The following is a 21725-nucleotide window of genomic DNA, read 5'->3' on the forward strand; positions in this document are numbered from 1 at the left end:
GTTGAACTTTAGCCACGTTTTAGTTCTTTTCATTTATGAAAAAATTTCAAGATACCAAATGGGTAGAGAGACACTATCAAATACAATGAAGAGGATGGCGATTGGTGATATAGAGTGCTAACTTACCTTTTAATGTATTAGTCACGGCTATTTCGAACAGCTTGGCGCGAAATTGAACCAAGACGGAAATATCCATTATTGCTATTTATAAATATCAAAATGTAATCATTTTTTAAGCTATTATAAGTTTGTTTTGGTGTATATTAATATGAAATTAAACTTAGTATTAAAAATTGTATAAAAGAATTTAATGTAATGAATTAACCTTTATATGTATATATATATTTCTGTCTATTCGATATAATAAATGTCAAAAGTATATTTTATCAAGCGTCAGAGTATTCTAACTAATCAGAAAAATAAAAAGTAGATCTAATTATTCAACATTATTTAGGTTAATTCTAATCTTAATATGTCACACGGTTTACTTTATTGACAATTGTTAGCAACTCAGCAAGACACAAAATGGCTTTACACAATATTTGATAGAAAAGTGATGTTCAGGTCTCAAAAGCAGATTGTAAACACTGGAAAAAGTTGTGGTTTTCGTTAAAATATATACCGGTTATTGTTGAAAGAAGTAATTAAATAAAAGGTGTGAAAGCGAAATTAATAAAGCTTTGGTGTTTAATTTATTTTAAAATTAAAGTATGCTTTACATTCTCCGTTTGAAATATATCGTGATATATTTTCCTAATGTGTTACTGATAGTGATAGTATTGTTATTAATGTACATTACTAGTGTTGGGTTTAAAGTAATTTACGTGATAGTGATATTGTTACTATTATTACTGTTTCTAATACTGTTACTACAATTAGTGTTAGTAGTACACTGTGCAGTCTTCTAGTGGGATAGCGGTGAGTCTTTGGATTTACGATGCTAAAATGAGGGGTTTGATTACTCTCGGAGGACCCAGCAGAAAGCCTAAAGTGGGTTTTCTATAAGAAAATACACACAGTGCACTATACAGTGGTAATGCAAATATAAACATTAACTAGCTTGCTTGTTTTTTTAGCTTATAAGTTGTAGTCTCTATATATTAATATTATGTAGCATTTGTTGTTTAGGTGTGGTTATAATAATAATGTAATTTATAATATATTTCAGTCTGTACGTAATTGTATTGTGGTACCTACACCAAAAACAACACTGTACTTCATCTTGCAAATTGTTTAACTTAGCTAAAAGTATAAAGAATATTGGTTGTTGAGGAAAGAGATTTCATGTGAAAGTTAAAAGTTTATTATTTTATTTGTAAACTGCAAAACAAAGATAAATTAATGTTGATACAAACCTGATATATTACAGAATTGGTTCCACTTTAAGCATACCATGACTTTCATCCTACCAACATTGTATCATGTATATCCCAAGCTGTAATATTTGAACATTTGCCTAACTTCTGTTAATTATACTTGTGTAGTTTTGTTAAACATGTACTGGCAGGAGAAGCATCTATTCAGTCCAGTAAATTGAATGTTACATTGTTTTTGGAAAACAAAAATATATTAAAAACTAGTCTTTGTTTTATAAATATTTATCAAGCCAGACTCCTTTAAATTTACTGAAGGCAATTTATTCCAAAGGTCAACCACTCTGTTAGAAAAATAAAACTATTAGCTGAAGATTACTCCTACCCTGCCAAATTTTATACATATGTCCCCAAGTTTAACCATTTTCACCATTAATTACACTATGTAACAAAATGTTTTACTTTTTCTTGTTCCTGGGCAGAAAGTTTTTTTTCTCAGTTGTTTATGTCTAAAGTAAATGGAAAAGACCTATTTTTCTCTTCAAACTTTGCTTTTGTAACCTGGGAACATATAACGAAAACATGATGGGAGACTATATTTGGTGGCTGATACGTAAAAGTGATTTAATTTACAGTCACAAATCTTGAAAAACTATTCACTTCTAAACATTTTTGGATAACTTTAGTATAAATATATGTAAATCTTGATTCTTATATTGTTTTATTCAGACCTTATGTAAATGAAAATGTGCAAATTTGCCTGTTTTTACATAGTAAATAGGTTAATTTCTAAATTTCATTATCCAGGTCACAAAAGCAAAGTTTGAAGGGAATAATGGCCATTTCTCTACCTTTACATCATAAGCAATTAAGAAATAACATATACTATCCAGGAACAAAATTTGTGTTACATAGTGTTATGAAAAAAGATTGTACTTTGATACTGTTAATTCCATTAGCAGTCTTAAACACCTCAATCAATTCTTTTTTAACTCTTCTTTTTCAAGCAGAAACAGTTTTAGAAATCTTAACCTATCCTTGTATAACAACCCTTCCACCTCAGCTATCATCCTAGTCATCTTTGAAACCTTTACCAACATTTTTAAGAAGCTAATACTGAAAACAATACTCTAAGTAAAGCCTAACCAGTGACCTATACAATGAAATTGTAAGTTGTGCAACAGTATAACCCCTTTGGAGTTATATTCAGTACTTCTGTAGATAAAACTTATAATCCTATTTATCCTATCTCTATCAACAGTGCACTAGTTGGATGGCTTAAGAAATTGATAAATCAAACCACTACATTCCATTTTGTAAATAACACTTTTGAGATTAATTCCATCAAAAGTATAATTATAATTTAAACTGTTATTGCTCACATGCATGCACTTTGAATTTATTATAATTAAAAGTCATCTGCTGTTTATTTGCTCAACTCTTCAAAGTTTTTGTAAAGCAACAGCATCTTCCTCACAGTCAGCAATATCTAAGGTCTTAACACCATCAGCAAATTTATAGAATTTATTTGTTCATTAATGTAAATAAACTAAAAAAAAAGAGTAAATATCTTAATATAACATTTGTGAAATTAATTCAGTTCAGCAGGTTAGGCATTTAGGGCATTTTGTAGCTCTTGTGATGTTTTGGTCTTAGACAAAATGTTTTGTTCTTCTTTTAAAGGTTTTATACCCCTAGTTTTTAAGAACCAATAGGTCTCTTGTTGTTCATTAATTTTTTGTTATATGTTATCTGGCAAACCATTTCACAAAATTATAAACCTGAATAGAGAATAATTTTTTTATAAAGAATGTATCTGAACTGTCAAAGCTTAAACCTGTTGACCCTAGTAATGTGCATTACAACTCCAACTTGCTCATTCTATCTATTAGACAGACCACTAGTTCAAGCAGGATGTTGAAGTTTTTAATAATTTTAATGACCTTATTTAAGTTTAAGATTTCTCCTAATACAAATAAATTAGCTTGTATTGTACATCACTGCCATGGTTAGTAATCTATGATATATTTGATAATGTAAGTCTAATTGGTAATTAGTTAGCAGTTTTTATTATGATGTACTACTAACTAGTATTTAAAGGTCTTTAATTTTCATAAACATTTTGTTTGGTTATTAACCTAATCGAGACTTTTGCTTCCTATTTTTCTCAAGTGAAACCTATATGAAGTGCACCACCATATAATTGAGATAAATGTGTAATGTTTTCTTAAAACAAATATCACTCAGATAGGCAAGATTTGCATTTTTTGGATATGTCAGTTTATAAATAGTCAATAGGAAAACCTTTGAATTTAAACAAGTGTTGCTGTATGTATATAGGCCAGTTAAATTCTGTTGCTTATTTTTTTTAAATAATTATTTTGTATACAATTTATAACTATCCATGCTACCTTTGGCCCGATTATAATTAAGAATGGATAATGATCTTATAGTTAGTTTGATGTATAAATAAGCTTTTATATTTCTTTAAAAGTTCACCTTTTGTAATTTCTAATACAATCTTTTTTAAAATATGAACTATTTTCTTGTAATTATGATATAGAGAAGTAAGTAAATTGCACTCTGTTTCCTTGGTATGTAAACTTTATTTTAGTGAGCTGTGTGAAATTGCCACTGACGTAATACATATTCCTAATATTTCTATTAAATGCCAGTTGCTATGTGTTTTATATACAGCATTAAGTTTAAATTGTGGACTATTATAACAGATTCATTGGTGATTGTATTTTTATTGTAGTGTAATTATTGCAAAAAATTATGAAAATTTGGACAACTGTTGATACAGTAATATTACTCAGTGAGACCTGTTGATGAAGAATTGCTAATTAAAGAAAAAACACTGATCCAAATATTCTTCCAGTCTCAAGGGCCAAGGTTAAATGGGTGTTATTACTATCTGTATGTCATGGACAAGCAGTTATTTCAAACCTTGGTACATTTACTTGCATTAGGATGGTTGTTGAGTTTCTTATCTTTATTATTTCTCTATTAGGAAGTTCATTGTTTCATTTAATAGTATACAGTTATGTCTTATAGCTGTTCAGAGTTTAAGTTTATGGTACAAAAATGTATGCATTATTTTTTTTTAAGTAAAGGCACTTTTACAACAAGGTACCTTAATTTTGCTCATGTATTCTTGTTTAGTGCTGCCCTCTATTTGTAAAATGTTTTCCATGCTACAAGCCTTTTGCTCCCACACATCCCTAGTTTCAGGCTGTGCATGGCTAGGTGAGTTAAGGCATTCAACCCATAATATGAGGGTTGTGGGTTCGAATCCCCATTGCACCAAACATGCTTACTCTTTCAACTTTGGGGGCATTATAATGTGACAGTCAATCCCACTATCTGTTGTTAAAAGAGTAGCCCAAGAGTTGGCAGTGGGTGATGATGACTAGCTGCCTTCCCTCTAGTTTTACAGTGCAAAATTAGGGACAGCTAGTGCAGATAGCCCTTGAAAAGCTTTGCATGAAACTCAAAACAAACCAATAAACAAATACCCCTTGTTTCATGTAGTTTAATTCTCTCATGCAAACTGTCATGTGACAAACTTCCATCAGTAGAAGCAACACATACCCACATCACTCGTGACTCTCTAAACTATTCTACTTAACTATAATTTCTTTGTTTGCCAGTACTCATGTTCAGATATTGTGTTTCTGCTTTCTTCAAGGCTTTTGTTTGTTTGTATCAATTTACTCTTATTCTGTTTACTTTTTCATATCCAATAGTATTAATTTGTAATTTATTCAAAAGCAGAATTATTTTATATTTCTACCCCAGTTATGGATCTTAGTCATTAATTATAAACATTTTCATACTGTTTAGTAATACAGTTGTGTTTGGTTATTTTTTTTTAAGAAATTAATTTTGAAGTTCAAGTTACTACGTCAGAGGTTATGCTTTCTATCAGCACATTTACAGAGTCTTCACATGGGGGACACTTTGACTATGGAATTGCCAGCAATTATTTGTTGAGAGATTGATATTCATTTGAATCAACCTGTTTTTCTGATGTTGCTCATTTTCTTCATGAACATGCCAAACCCGTTTGGAATAACAAAGCTTTTTATCGTCTTTTTCTTCCATCTGAATTGGCCATGTTTTTGAAGGTTCATACTGTACAATCATCTAGGCCTCATGTGGATTTTTTGGACATGATCTCAAGGGTTTGTTCCATTTTATCCCTTTCCTATATACCTGTCCCTTTCTTCATACTTGATACTCCTTCCTCTCAGTACTTTGTGTTTCCTCCTTCCATTGATGCTGGAATTAATGCTAAGCATTTTGTGTCTAAGTTATGTGAGAGTGATAGCATGTCTTGCCCTCTATGGGCTTCCACTAAGTTTGCTTTAGCCTACCATCAGGCTGATTTTCTGTTATTTGATTTTCATCTCCAAGAATAATTTTTATCCATTTTGTTTATCCCTTGTCCAATTTGACACCTTTGCCCTACCCTCATGTTTGTCCATGATCCACCTTCTCTCTGAGAGAATTTCTAAGTCCTGAGAATTTTTTTGGGATACATTTGCCTTAATTGCATCCACATTGGCATGTTTGTAGGCTTTAGCTCTTTCTTTGCACACTTGGAATCTTTTGGAGAGAGATTAAGTTTGTTTGCCTCTTAATTACCTTAGGGACTTGTGCTTGGCTTCATTTTCCCATAAGTCAGCATTTAGAAATCTTCAGGTGACTTTGGAATGCAGAATGGAATCAGTGAGACAGCAAACAACTCTTTTTCTCATTTGTTGATATTTTGTCTTGCTCTGAGCCTTGACCATCTCCTTTATTCATGTCCCATCATAATCCTTCCCATTCTTTACCTTTTTCTTCCACCAGGAGATCTTTCTTTCATCATTTTATTCACTGTAGAGTATTTGTGATTATCTTGTGGGTTAATCCAGTTGGGGCTCATTTATCCATAATTTGTTCCACTATGGCAGAAGTTTGATAAACATCTGTGGGTTCTTGAGATTCTGAGGGACTTGCCATCAATTTCTTTCCTCTCTTCTCCCCATTATCTTGGATACCTGTTTTATTTCTCTTGCCTTGGGATCCTACCACACTTCAGCATTTGTCTGAGGCAGTACAAGATCTTCTCTCTCAGAAAGCAACTGAACCTGTCATTCAAACTTTTTCAGGATTTATTCTTAACTGTTTCTGGTACCCAAAAAAACAAGTGACTGGTGACCTGTGGTTGATCTGCCCCTCCTCAATTACTTCTTGGTGCTACCTCACTTTACCATGGAATTATTTTACCCTCAGGTAGGCTTTTTATTCAGATTTATAGATGACTGAGGTTGGCATCTTGGATACTTATCTCCACATTCCTAAATACCTTCTGTTGGGACACTGTCTTAGGTTTGTTCATCACTGGGTGGTTTATCAATTTTGCACTTTTCTTTTTGGGCTTTCACTGATACTGTGTGTCTTTTGTTGAGATGTAGAGCACTGGATATGCATGCACCATTACATAAATGACTGGTTACTATTGGCTCATTCTGAACTGTATTTCATGCAGCACATTCATCTGCTTCTTTTGGAGGCAACTTGGGTCCTTTCTTGTTCCTGCCTACAGTATCTTGTTGATTTTTTTAGACACTCGTGTTAGTTGAGCCCAACTTTTTTCTCATGAATTCCATTCAATGGAGCTAGTAGTTCTCATTGTCTTTGGTCTTCCCATTGTTACTGATTTGAGGTTTCTTATATTTTGGGAATGTGGTCTTTTATGGTAACTCTTTATCCCCATGAGTCATACTCATGTGATATCTCTTCAATGAATTCTCCACAACTAATGCAATATTTCTTGGATATTCCTGTTACCCTTCCTTCTTCACTTGTAGAGAATCTGCATTGATGGTTGGATATTCCTTGTTTGGATTTATATATTTTCACTGATGCTTTGCTTCAATGCTGGAGCATAGGTTCAGCAAAAAATAGATTCAGATAAATTGCCTCTGACTGAATTATTTTACTGTATCGATATCATGGATCTTCTTATCAGATGTTGGGATTTGAGTCATTTTCTTCATCCTGCCAGCAAATGTCTGGTTATTTTGTATTTTGGTTTTATATATCAATCACGTGGGAGGATCCTGTTCTTCTTTTTGTGATTAAATGTTGGATTTTCTTTCTCTGTGCTTACATCTACAGTGTGACATGTACTGGATGCTATCAACCTTGTCACAGATTGTCTTTCCTTCTCAGCTAAAATTTAGAGTGGTCTCTAGATCCTGAAGTTTTCCAGTGGATATGCAATATATTGGGTACTCTGCACCTGTATGCATTTGCCACAATCTTCACTATTAAGTTACTTTGGTTTTAGTCTCTGGCACTTCATTCATTGGCACTAGCTGTTAATGCATTCAGTTAAGACAAATTTTTTTATGTGTATCCTCCCATCTAACTCCTTTCCATGGGGATTTATATCATTCACATTACTCTATGTCAAGTCCTTCTTATTGCCTCTTATTGGCCAGCTCAGCCCTAGTTTCCTTGGCTACTCCAGGTCTAGAGTTCATCAGCATTACCTCTTTATATGACTTCATCACTTTTCTGGCAATCTTAGTGACAGGTTGTTTATCCAACCTTTTCCAGTCTTGGCTTCATTCTTCATTTTTATCCAGTCTTTGGTGAGGAGTTGCAGTTGGTTGTAGCAGTAGCTTCATTTGTAAACCTCCATAAAGGTTTATCAATGTATGTAGAATCTTTTCTGCTGTGTATTTTTAGTTCAAGGTTCTCCTCTGCTCATCCTTCTGTTCCTATTATTACAAATGTCTCACTTGGTTATTTGGTCAGGGGACTTCCATCTCCTTGATTGTGAATTATTGGGTTGCCTTATCTCAAACATTTATTTTTCTTGCTACTGTAAAGTTTTTAACTCATATCATTGTTCTTGTTATGTTCCTTCTGGATTAGCCCTCAGAGCTCCAAGGCATGTGATTCTTCTGAATTGGGATATGGTGCTGCACTGCTTTACATTACCTTCATTTGAATCTTTGTTATTTTGTTCCATACTTCTTTTATCTTTTACGGTATATTTTTTTCTCTTTTTGGCCTGTGGATGTTGTTTGTAACTGATGTTTTACAAACTCTGTATTATTCCACTTATATACTCCTTTACATGGATCAGTCTTTCCTTCTCAAAACCTTATTGACACAGGAGGGTAATTTTTCTTTCTTGCCAGTTTCTCCTTCTTTCATTTCCAACCTCTATTCTTGATCTGATCTGGATAGACTTCTGTGTCACGTTTGGCTTCCTTCTGTAATAACCATTCCTACATTGTCATTCCCTGGCATCCATTTTCTGTTTGTGATCCCTCTCTCTCCTTCCATCCTACCAGCTGAATTTGATTGACTCATTCCTTCTTGACTCCTTTTTTCTTTTATTTGGTTTGGGTGTCTTTCCATCAGATTAGAAACCTTAGTTTTCCCTGGCATCTCATCTTCATCATCTTTTGGAGGAAATTTTTCAATGGGCATGTGAACCACCCTACATGCTTTCATCACTCATTATCTGTATTGTGTTACAGTTTCACCTTTGTTTGCTCTTAGGTTATTTTTCATGATATATTTGTTTTGTAACTATATCTGTTCCAGACAACACTAGCCCAGATGGGTAAAGCAGATGGGGTTACTGTCCATCCCTGTCATTACCTCCTCAGTGTGGATTCATGTATGTGGTGAGGGGACATTCCTGGGAAGGTTCTGTTTTTTCAGTTTACCTCCTGGGATTTAAACATCCACCAACTTGTTTGCCATGTGTGACAACCCATGAAGGGGAGGAGAGGAACCTGGTGGTTGAGGGGTCCAACCCTAACACACCACTTTGGGCTTGAATTCCTGTAGATGGGCAGCCTTGGGGTGGCCCCCTTGGGTCAGTTGGCTGGTCCACTCGGGCTAGGGTCAACCAAGTACACGTGTTGGATGTTCTCAACAGGTGTTGTGAACATTATATTTGATGCTGGTGTTTGGGTATAATGCTCACAAAACCCTGGCATTGCTGCAGTGTCCTTGTTTGACATTGTAGTGTGTCCCCTCATACGACTGCATGGTGGGTGGGGTCAGTGGGCACCGAAATTTTCTTTCTTTATTATGGATACTCCAATTAAAAATCTTAATAAAATAGTGAAATATCAGTCTGTAGGTAAACAACCACATCTTGAAGATTCTGAGCAGCAATCCTCCCCATCTGAACCACTTGCTGTACCTCATTTTCTTATATTTCATTCACTTTCAGACAAACCTTTAGGACAAATGTCTCCCTTTTTCATTCAGAAGGGACTAGAAGGACTTGCTGGCTCTCCAAAGTCAGTAAAGAAGCTATGATTTGGTGACATATTGGTCATCTGTCCCCCTCCCGATCTTGCTATCTGAGGGCCAGGAAGTAGCTGATATCTGGAACATCACCAATACTCTAGGTGAAAGCTTTTGCCAGGTATCTAGCACTTTTGCTTTTTCACCTTCTTAGCCATCAAGACATGGGCAGAGCAATCACCTCTTTCCTTTTGAGCTGATTGTCTCTATGACTATAATCATCCCTTTACACTGGTGAAACTCCAACTGTCCCTTCATTGGTATGGCAGTACATCATTTGGACCTGATAATATACACTATGACATGCTGTGCCATCTATCCCTGCTTCTCTTGCTATTATTCTGAATGTTTTCTACAGGATCTGGCAGGAGAACGTTTTTCCTGATGCCTGGCACCAGGCTATTATCCTACCTTTTTCTAAGCCTGGGAAGGATTCCTAGATTCCTTCAAACTACCGTCCACTTGCTTTGATGAACTGTCTCTGTAAGACCTTACAGAGGATGGTTAATGCTCGTCTTGTTCGGTTCCTCAAATCAAACAACTTCCTCTCGCCCACCTAGTGTGGGTTTCAAATCACAGCGCTCCACCATGGACCACCTGATTCGACTTGAAATGTCAATCAGAGAAGTCTTTCTCAAATGACAACATCTTGTATCAATATTCTTTAACATTCAGAAGGCTTATGATACAATGTGGAGGTATTGTATTTTGTGGGACCTCCATATATATGGGTTACATTGCCATTTGCCCATTTTTATTGAAAAATTTTTAATGGACAGGAGATTCCGAGTTTGTGTTGATTTGACACTTTCCAGTTCTTTTCTACAGGAACTTGTAGTACCTCAGGGCTGTGTTCTGAGTGTCATACTTTTCAGTATAAAAATTAATGCCATCACTGAACAACTCCCTCTCATTGTTGCAAATGGGATCTATGTTGACAACTGCCACATCTCCTGTCAGTCGTCGAACATGAGGTATATTTAGAGGCACCTACAGACTGCCCTCTATCTTTACTCAAGTGGACTACAGCAAATGGCTTTAACTTCTCTCTCTCTCTGAAACTGTTTACATGCACTTTTGCTGCCAACGGAGTATTCACCCTGATCCTGAACTCCGTATCACTGAAGTTGTGCTGCCTGTGGTCTCTGAGACAAAGTTTTGGGGCTTATCTTTGACCGTAAGCTGACCTTTATAACACATATCAAACAGCTATGGGTCAAATGTACAAGAGCAATGAACATCCTCTGTGTCCTCTCTTCCATCACTTGGGGAGTAGATGAACGTTCTATGCTAAAGATGTATCGTGCTCTTATTTGATAGAAACTCGACTATGGATCACTGGTCTATGACTCTGCCAGACCATCGGCCTTAAAGATGCTAGACCCTATTCATCATCAAGGACTTCAGCTCTGCACTGGGGCTTTCCAAACTTCTCCAGTTCAGAACTTATACATAGGGTCTCATGAACCTACTTTGCATCTCTGCCATTTGCAACTGTCTTTACTGTATGCTTTGAAACTTTGTTCCTTACAAAAGCATCCCACCTGGGATTGTGTTTTCCTTCCTCTGTGGGCCATGCTTTTTCTCAGAACAGGAGGTCTACCATTGCTCCTTCTGTCCTTTGTATCCAGGCGTAATTGGATGAATTGGGTCTGGATAACATTGCTGGATCCACTGGTCAACCTATCCCACCATGGCTTCTTACAGTCCCCAATTGTAACCTATATTTAAGTCATCTGAGAAAAGTAGACACTTTGATTTGAAATTAGAAACTTTCTGTAACATTCAGTAACTCAAAACCAGGACTGGAAAGGCCAACTTCAGATGACTAACTCTGCTCTTTGAACTGCCATTAGTCATCCTGGTGATGTGTTTTTTAAACTTTGTTTTGTTTTACCCTAATTTCCTTTTATGAATTTTACTAAATTTACTATTAACTTTTTACCCAATGTTTGGCACAGATATCCTAGTTACTTTGGGCCATAAAACACCAAATTAACCAACCAACCAACCCTGTCATTTCTTAGATTGAATAAATCATGTTTGGTCTGATTGTCAAAATAAAGTTTCATGGTCACTCATTCCATTATTTCTGGTTTGAATGTTATTCCAGGCTCTTTTTGAAACTTTTCTCTTTCCATTTTACCTGTGGTGTGCAAGAGTCCTTACTGCTTTCAAGTCCAAGTTCTGAATGTGAGATATACAATTTAAAAATAATGACTCCTTTCAGTTGAGAGTAAGATTGTGGTGTTCTGCTGGTGTGAATGATGTCTTCTAAATGGATGCTTCATCTTTCCATGGGTTTCTCCAAGAGATTGTTGTTGCTCTGGTGTAAGCTGTTATATTTATTGGGATCCCTTGTTCAACCCCCCACATGAAAGTTAGTTGTCAGCAGTTTAGTTTTGGATATAGAGCTGAATCAATTGCTCTATGTTCTAACACATGTCTTGCAGTTAGGATCCCTCAGTATACTCCTACATGAACTACTGTTCCCAGCAGTTAAGTTTGGGATTTAAGAGCTGAATCAGTCAACATAATGTACTCACACGTGTTCAAGGTGTCTCTGGTCCTTCAATTAAATTGCCATGAGCGCACTACCTCACTATTTTGGGTCATGTTGGATACACTTGTTGGTTGCTTCACTTTTTTGTCTTAAGTTACCCTCATTGTCTCTGTTACTGTGTTTAAGGTGGTTCTGGTCTGTTGGATTTTAGTGGAACATGGCACATAATTGGAACATTTGTTTAGCCTCCATTCATCTAGCAGCAGATAGCCCAATGTGGCTTTGCTGTAAGAAAATACACACACCATTCATCTAGAGGTCAGATTTCTGATTTGATATATATGATATAACACTTTGTTCACATGTTCCTTATTCACAGATAGATGGTGGGATTTATCCCTTTGGTTGGCTGAAGACAGTATTATTCTGTTTCATACCACCTAAATGGATGTCAGTTCCCATCAGTCAAGTTTTGGATGAAGTTGACTTTCTAGCCACTTTGCATTCCTTAATTTACTCACATTCTGTTCATAAGAGAGATTGAAATTATTATATGTATAGTTCAGATCACTGTTCAACCTGTGTTCTCTTCCATTGAGATGTGCTTCTCATAATTTTCAACCCAAATCTGTCGCTATTCAACCATTAGGATGTGCTCCTCACAATTTTCCACCCAGATCTGCCACATATATTTTCCACATTTGATAAAGAGTGTATCAGGTACAGAAGTGGTGCAGTCTTCCATGTATAACCATCTTATTAGAGGATTCCTTTGTTAGGATGTCCTTTGGATACATTCAAAGGATGCTTCTACTTTCTTGCTTGTACCTATTCTTGCTTCCCCTTCACCTATTCAGTGTGAAATTCTAGCTATGTATGTGAGCAGAAGTAAAGTACCTTGTCAGAAGTTATAATTTTCTTGCACTGAATATATATTTCTGACAAGTACTTACTTTGGTTCACACTTCCCACTCTTCTTTCCTATCAACTGGAGCTTCACTTTCTGTCTTATTTCAAAGTGATAGTTAGGTAGAATAGCATAGAGAGAGTCATGAGTCATGTGGGTGTGTAGTACTTTTATTGTTGTTGGCTTGTTGCATGATAGTTTGTATGCAAGAATCAGTTAAACCATTTGAACTGAGAGATGCCTGGTAGTGAAAGTCTTGTGGCATATGATAAGAAGTTTGCAGATAGAGAACAACACTGAATATAAATAGCTATGTGTGTGAGTGGAAGTACGTGTAAGAAATACATTTTTTATTGTAGTAAAAAATTAACTTATTTATTTCTCTTCTTTATTATGTAGGAATCATGTCAAAAGTGAAGACACTAGGAGATGTAGGAGATGCCTCTGTAAGTAACCATCATGCTCCTCATTCACCTGATGCTACCAAATTTCTTAATAGCCCAATAACTTTAGATTTTGATCCTTTGAGTTTTGAGTTCAAAGAGTGTAATTCTGAAAGTTTTGTTACCAGTGGGCTTGAGGGTGAGGAAGCAGATCAGCAGATTGAAAATGATGAAATGAATTTTTTATCTCTGAAGAATCATGGTGAAGCCAATTTAAACATACAAAATTCAATACCTGAATTACAAAACAGATCACACATATCAGGTAAAAAATACGTAGGAGATTCATTACTTAAGAACATTAAAGATTCTGAATCATCAAGTGATGAACAACAAACCTCTAGTGATGGGTCAGGTTCTGAGTCTGATATAGATTCTTCAGATACACTTTCAGATGTTAATGAAAGCCAAAATGTTAAAGAAGATATAATTTCTATTGCAAATCTAGAACACAGAGTTAAAGCACAAGAAAATGAGCAGATATATGATCTTCCAACTAAAAAAATGATATTAAATCATTTATCAAAATTGAAAACATAATTTCCATTGGGGAAGATGTATCTACAGTCACAACAGCTTCAGCCACCACCCCTGAGATGAATACTTGCATAGTTGATGACAGCTCACTCATACAGGTGACTGATAATTACTCACATACATACGATGACTTTGAAAGTGAGGAACACAAAGTAATAGACTTACTTGAAAGTAGTATTAGTGAGGAACATGACTCGGTAATAGGTTTTGTTACTGACACACGTTTACAAGAACACAGAAATCTAAGTGTAGGAGAAGAAGTGATAAATGAAAGTCTTGAGTTAGAGCATGTTAACAAAACAGATAATAAAAAATTAGAAGATAAAGATGATGATTTATGTCAAAACACAAGTAATAAGCATGACTTAATTCACACAAATATAACTGTAGAGCATGTTGTTGCCCCAGGGGAATTGGAGATTGAGTGTGATTTAATGCCAATTGGAACAGAGACTAAGCATGCTATTACTCCATTTATTGCAAAAACGGGACATGATGCAACCTCAGGTGAAGCACGTATTGAGCAAGATGTAACTCCGAGACATGAGGGAATTAAGAAGCAAGAATGGTTGTTTCCTGATGCTATTCAATCAGAGCAAGTCATAACCCCCTATATGGAGCATGGAACAAGCAAACTGGAGGAGCATGTAGTGCATGAAGAGCATGTGGTGTCTTATTCCTCTGACTCAGATGTAAGTTTGTGTATGTAGAAATTAACATAGGTTTTGTATTTCAGATTGTTTTTTACCAAATATTTTTAAATGCATGTATAAGTTTTGCAATTAACACCTTTTTATATTTGGATTATATAGTAATGAGTTTTACCAACCTCATGTTAAGTGATGGTGACATTAAACCAAAACAGTTTATAAAATACCAAAACCAGAGAAGTATAAGAGAAGACATTTATTGAGGAAAGTTATAGAAGTTGTACAACAAATGAACAAGTATAATCAAGATCTGTTTTACAAACTGTTTCTTCCTTCCAAAGACTAAGAATGTCATGGATGGTGAATGGATAGTTTTCCACTCATCCACCATTCAGTTTCTTCCCTCTATGATCATTCTTATGCTATTTCTGTCCTTTGTCCTGTGCAACAATGTGATGTTGCTTCACTCCTGTAACTACCTTTAGACCCAATTGAAATAGTTTTTTTCTGCTATAGAATTTCTTTTACATCTCACAATTTTTCTCCTTCCTCTTTGACCAGGTGGATCAAGCAATTTGTTTGTCTTATTTCTTCCTCATAAAATATTTTCTTCAGTAGAGCTGAGGTGCTAGCTATTTCTGGGTAGGTAAATATCCGTCTTGCATACGTTTACTGGTAGGGAAATGTTAATAGTCAGTGTTTTCAGTTAGAACAAAAAAATCACATTGTAAAGAGTGAAATACACATTACTGCTGTCTACTTACATCAGAGTTCTGTAGTTGTTTACTGTCACCATATCTTGGCAACAAAAAAAGTGAAATTTTATCAGCCTTTTTGTTATTGTTGTTTAACTTTGCAGCTTTAAATGTCTATATAAATGCAATGCTTTATAATTTTATTCACAAGTTTATTTTTATACTCAGGTGTGAGTTCATAATTTAAATTAGTGGTCTGCTCACATTAAGTGTTAAAGTATCTTCAAACTGATTGATTTAACAACCCTATATCTCAGTGCATCTAAGTATGCTTTAGCAGATTTGAATAATGTTTTGCTAATTTTTGTGTGTGTAGAAGGTATATTCTGAGCTAGAAATAGTGACTGTTTATATTATACACTGTGTGTGCATCCAGTATTCTATCAGATTTTTTTATCATAATGATACTTTTGTGTATATGTGTGGATATGCACTACTTTAATGGTTGAAAGTTTTTCACGAAAAATAACTGAGTGATCTTATCTTTCAATACGTGCTTTGGCAATACTGAGTTAAAAATGTATGTTTCATAAATGTAATTATTTATATTTTTAAGAAAATGTTCATTATAAATTTAATCTTGTTTATTTGCATTTTGGACAGCACATGTTTTTTAATATAATTGGATGATATAACTCAGTATGAAAAATACGTAACTGTTAGATGGTAGTATATGCTGGTTTCTTTCTCAACAATTATGCATGCAAATGTGTATTTAAAGTACCTTGTTATGGCAACAGTATTAAATGAGCATGTTTATAATGGAGCATGAGTCATATTGCATGTTATATCAGAGAGATTCGTAGTTATCAGGTAGATTGAAGTATCTCGTAATGTGATTATGTTTATCCAGTATTAAGTTCTTGCACATATTCTGTATTAATCTTATGCAGTTTTGAGAGTGTGATTGATCTTGAAAGATTCTAATTAGCATCATCACTTGATCTGAACATACCTTTTTTTTATTATCTTTTGCATCTTCAGTTTGCATCAGCTGAAGCTGTCAGAGGTATTAATGCTAATATTTTATAAATTTTATGTTTTCAATATATTGTGGAATATACCTACTTTGTCATAAAAAAACAGAAGGGCAAACATTATCCAGAATTATATTAATTATTAATACTTTAATAAAAAGTCACAGGGGACAAGAGAAGGTTTTATAATATTTAATATGTTCAAAAGATTAATAACATTTACATGCAGTCATGTGCAAAAGTGTTTGACAGATATTATCCTGTCCTTTCTTTCCAGTATATGGGACTAATTGTTTGACAGATATTATCCTGTCCTTTCTTTCCATTATATGGGACTAATTGTTTGACAGATAATATCCTGTCCTTTCTTTCTATGATATGGGACTAATTGTTTGACAGATATTATCCTGTCCTTTTTTTCCATTATATGGGACTAATTGTTTGACAGATATTATCCTGTCCTTTCTTTCCATTATATGGGACTAATTGTTTGACAGATATTATCCTGTCCTTTCTTTCCATTATATGGGACTAATTGTTTGACAGATATTATCCTGTCCTTTCTTTCCATTATATGGGACTAATTGTTTGACAGATATTATCCTGTCCTTTCTTTCCATTATATGGGACTAACTGTTTGACAGATATTATCCTGTCCTTTCTTTCCATTATATGGGACTAAGTGTTTGACAGATATTATCCTGTCCTTTCTTTCCATTATATGGGACTAATTGTTTGACAGATATTATCCTGTCCTTTCTTTCCATTATATGGGACTAATTGTTTGACAGATATTATCCTGTCCTTTCTTTCCATTATAGGGGACTAATTGTTTGACAGATATTATCCTGTCCTTTCTTTCCATTATATGGGACTAATTGTTTGACAGATATTATCCTGTCCTTTCTTTCCATTATATGGGACTAAGTGTTTGACAGATATTATCCTGTCCTTTCTTTCCATTATATGGGACTAAGTGTTTGACAGATATTATCCTGTCCTTTCTTTCCATTATATGGGACTAAGTGTTTGACAGATATTATCCTGTCCTTTCTTTCCATCATATGGGACTAAGTGTTTGACAGATATTATCCTGTCCTTTCTTTCCATTATATGGGACTAATTGTTTGACAGATATTATCCTGTCCTTTCTTTCCATTATATGGGACTAATTGTTTGACAGATATTATCCTGTCCTTTCTTTCCATTATATAGGACTAAATGTTTGACAGATATTATCCTGTCCTTTCTTTCCATTATATGGGACTAATTGTTTGACAGATATTATCCTGTCCTTTCTTTCCATTATATGGGACTAATTGTTTGACAGATATTATCCTGTCCTTTCTTTCCATTATATGGGACTAATTGTTTGACAGATATTATCCTGTCCTTTCTTTCCATTATATGGGACTAAGTGTTTGACAGATATTATCCTGTCCTTTCTTTCCATCATATGGGACTAATTGTTTGACAGATATTATCCTGTCCTTTCTTTCCATCATATGGGACTAATTGTTTGACAGATATTATCCTGTCCTTTCTTTCCATTATATGGGACTAATTGTTTGACAGATATTATCCTGTCCTTTCTTTCCATTATATGGGATTAATTGTTTGACAGATATTATCCTGTCCTTTCTTTCCATTATATGGGACTAAGTGTTTGACAGATATTATCCTGTTCTTTCTTTCTGTTATATGGGACTAATTGTTTGACAGATATTATCCTGTCCTTTCTTTCCATTATATGGGACTAAATGTTTGACAGATATTATCCTGTCCTTTCTTTCCATTTTTAGGACTAAATGTTTGACAGATATTATCCTGTCCTTTCTTTCCATTATATAGGACTAAATGTTTGACAGATATTATCCTGTCCTTTCTTTCCATTATATGGGACTAAGTGTTTGACAGATATTATCCTGTCCTTTCTTTCCATTATATGGGACTAATTGTTTGACAGATATTATCCTGTCCTTTCTTTCCATTATATGGGACTAATTGTTTGACAGATATTATCCTGTCCTTTCTTTCCATTATATGGGACTAATTGTTTGACAGATATTATCCTGTCCTTTCTTTTCATTATATGGGACTAATTGTTTGACAGATATTATCCTGTCCTTTCTTTTCATTATATGGGACTAATTGTTTGACAGATATTATCCTGTCCTTTCTTTCCATTATATGGGACTAATTGTTTGACAGATATTATCCTGTCCTTTCTTTCCATTTTGTGGGACTAATTCTTTCTTCCCATTTTAGAATGTAATTTTCAACACTGTGGTAATGCTTCATTGATTCCTGTTGACAATTGAATGAGCCAGGGTGAAAATATTTATCATTCTTTAGAACTCCCATATACTTGTACCAAGGATATACTATAAAGGTTCAACATGAATGAACATACTGATCAAATATAGGGTTTCAGATAACTGTCATGGTACCCCATGCAGTTTCTTAACTATGTAGAAAGAAGTTAGCATACATGTTTATGCTAAAAGAAATCAGTAGCATTTTCAAATAAACCTCAATAGAAACTGTGTTTAACACCATATATTAAGTTTTGTTGTCATGTCATGGCCTAAAAAGCATAGAAAATTGTCAGTAGACCAGAGAGTTCACATGTCCCCTGCTGGGACGGTGGTAAGTCTTCAGATTTACAGTGCCAAAATCAAGGGTTTAATTCCCTTTAGTGGACAGCAGATAGTCCAAGGTGGCTTTGATATTAGAAAACACACAAACAGACATTAAAGCTTTACCCGATGCTGGTTGGAAACTTTGACAAATTGCTGCAAACAGTGCTCCCAAACACTGTCAAGTACACCTTAGATCATGAGAGACTGAGAAATGTAAATTTGAAAATAGAAAAGGAAGAAGCAGTACACACCTAAACTCAAGTATCTTCATTCATGCAGCCTTTGGGACATAAGGAAGACTGCCACTGATCTCAAGCATGAGATAAATGACTATTTACCAAATGACAGTATCAACAAGACTCAATGAGAATGGAATATTTGGTTGTGTAGCAGTTAAAATCTACAATCTCCGTATATTGTCAGTAGACTAAAGTTTGTTAAAAAGTACGAAAACTGGAATGGGGATGATTGGAAAAGAGTGTTATGGACAGATGAATATAAGTTTGAAATATTTGGTTCAAAGCGTAGGTGGTACGTCTGGTGGAAGAAAGCTGAAAGACACATACCTCAATGCAAAGCACCTACCATGAATGGAGCATGTGGAGAGGCAGTGTGATGGTTTGGGTGTGTTTTTATGCCAAAGTGACAGGAGATATTTGCAAAGTACATGAATTATTGTACCATTGCAGATACTGACCTGTTAGGGTATACCCTGTGGTTTGAGTATCATTGGGATAGGATTCTACTACAAAGAAGATAATGACACCAAAGACTCACCCATCATATGCAGAAATTACTATTCAAAGAAAGAAGTTGCTTTTCAATATAACTGAACATTCTAGCTTAAAACATTTTAACTTTCATAGTTAGGTTACTATAGGATTAATACTTGAGTTGCTTATATGCATGTACACACTAAAAAAATATTTTAAAAATCCATATGTGATATTTTCTATTGTGTGTAAATTTCAAATGATAAACTATTTATTACAATAAGCTGAAGTACTACTTATCTTATTAAAACCTGGGATAATGATTTATATGACCTGATTTGCTTTCTCTGAAAATAAGTAAAAGGTCGGATGAGAAACCCATGAAATGCATGTAAGTGACAAAGAAAGCTAGTGCACCCATTGAAGTCAAACTTGTTATTTTCCTAAAAGCCACAAGTTTATCAAACAGAGCATAAAATACATGTTGCCTATATGTAATTAAGTAGTTGAATTTATTGGCCTGTCTTATCTGCTCTTTATAAGCTTTGAAAGTGTATACAGGAATGATCTTCCTCTTTGTAATTACCTTGTATTCTGTTTTCTTACAGTTGATACTTAAACAATGTCTATACATGAGTTCTCAAACTCTCTTGCCACTCTTAAAAAGCTTCCTTGTGGCTTAGCAGTAAGCCTGAGTGCTTATAACACTCCACTCTAGGTTTTTTGTACCTATGATGGGTAAAGTATAGATGACCTATTATGTAAATTTATGCTTAACAACAAACAGTTTTGCAATGAACCTTATGTTTCAAATTAAATCATGTTACTTGTTTGGTGCATGCACTCTCTGGGCCTTCATTTCCATTATTATATGGTGTCTGGGTTCTTATGATCTTGTCTCTTTAGAAGGCCTCTTACCTGGGTTGGCTGGTCTAACTTTCCAAGTCCATTTTGATTTCCACTGAGTCTCTTATTCACCTGAAGTTTGTCCTTAACTTTTACACAGAGTGGAATCAACTCTCTCCCTTATGTATTTCTACCTTGGAGATTTTTATATCCAAGGTATTTCTTTCTTTTGTCATTGGGAATTCTTGATCATTCTTAGTCATGCAAACATGCCTCTTCTTCAGTGGGCTGTGTGAGATCATTGGAACATGTCCTGCATTTTCTGTTTTTACCCTTGAGTCTCTGCATCCATCTGTTACGGTGGTTTGATCATTTTAATCCATTCTGGGGTATACCACTATCCCTCTTCAGTACAAATTTCCATCAGTACTTCTTGATAATTGTTCTCACCACCACCACCACCACTCTCCATAGGAGTGTTCTTCTCATATCAACGTTCTGGAGATGCTTGTGGCTTGTCAGACTTATTCTTTTTTGTCTTTCACAGTAATTTGATCATCTTCTTGTGAACAATTTCAATAACTCTATGGATGTCAATTCAGTCAACTGCCAGAGAGGCACCAACTCTTGGGACCTTTGCTTTATTCCTCTGGACTTCCTTTCTTGGACATACAGTCATCTTATTCACCTCATGATATGTTGCTGGGGTTTGTATTTTGCAATGAACTGTTCTTCTCACTTTGACAGAATCCATTCTTCTCAGTGGTTCTTACATTCTCCAGTCTTCTGTTGGATTTGTTCCAACCTCATAACCTTTCATATCAATGCTTTTGTGACTCCCATTTTATAGGTCTTCTAAGTTAACCTTGGTTATTCATTTTTTCAAGATGTATGAGGTTTTCCCAGGAAGTAGTCTGCTTTCTTTTGTTCACTCTTGACAGTATTCTTTTGATGCCCTCTGTCAACATATATTGGTTTTCTACTGGCCCACTCTTCAACCCAGTTGCCCTACTTGTACAAAGTTTACTTTATTCTCTGTCTAGCTTTTCATTTATGGCCTGTTTCATTTATTACAGGTTATTATAGGGTGATGTTGCCACAACCT

At 34.8% G+C, this 21725-nt stretch overlaps 1 pseudogene across 1 annotated transcript in view; it reads left to right on the top strand.

Moving 5' to 3' along the window:
- The window catches only part of LOC143240927 (uncharacterized), a 169920-nt pseudogene that overhangs the window by 59535 nt on the left and 88660 nt on the right, over positions 1-21725 (top strand). The window contains exon 3 of the transcript XR_013022056.1: positions 13457-14729. The product of XR_013022056.1 is annotated as an uncharacterized LOC143240927 (transcript). The remainder of the gene's footprint in view (positions 1-13456; positions 14730-21725) is intronic.

The sequence above is a fragment of the Tachypleus tridentatus genome, chromosome 2, assembly GCF_004210375.1.
Source record: "Tachypleus tridentatus isolate NWPU-2018 chromosome 2, ASM421037v1, whole genome shotgun sequence".
Classification (NCBI taxonomy): domain Eukaryota; kingdom Metazoa; phylum Arthropoda; class Merostomata; order Xiphosura; family Limulidae; genus Tachypleus; species Tachypleus tridentatus.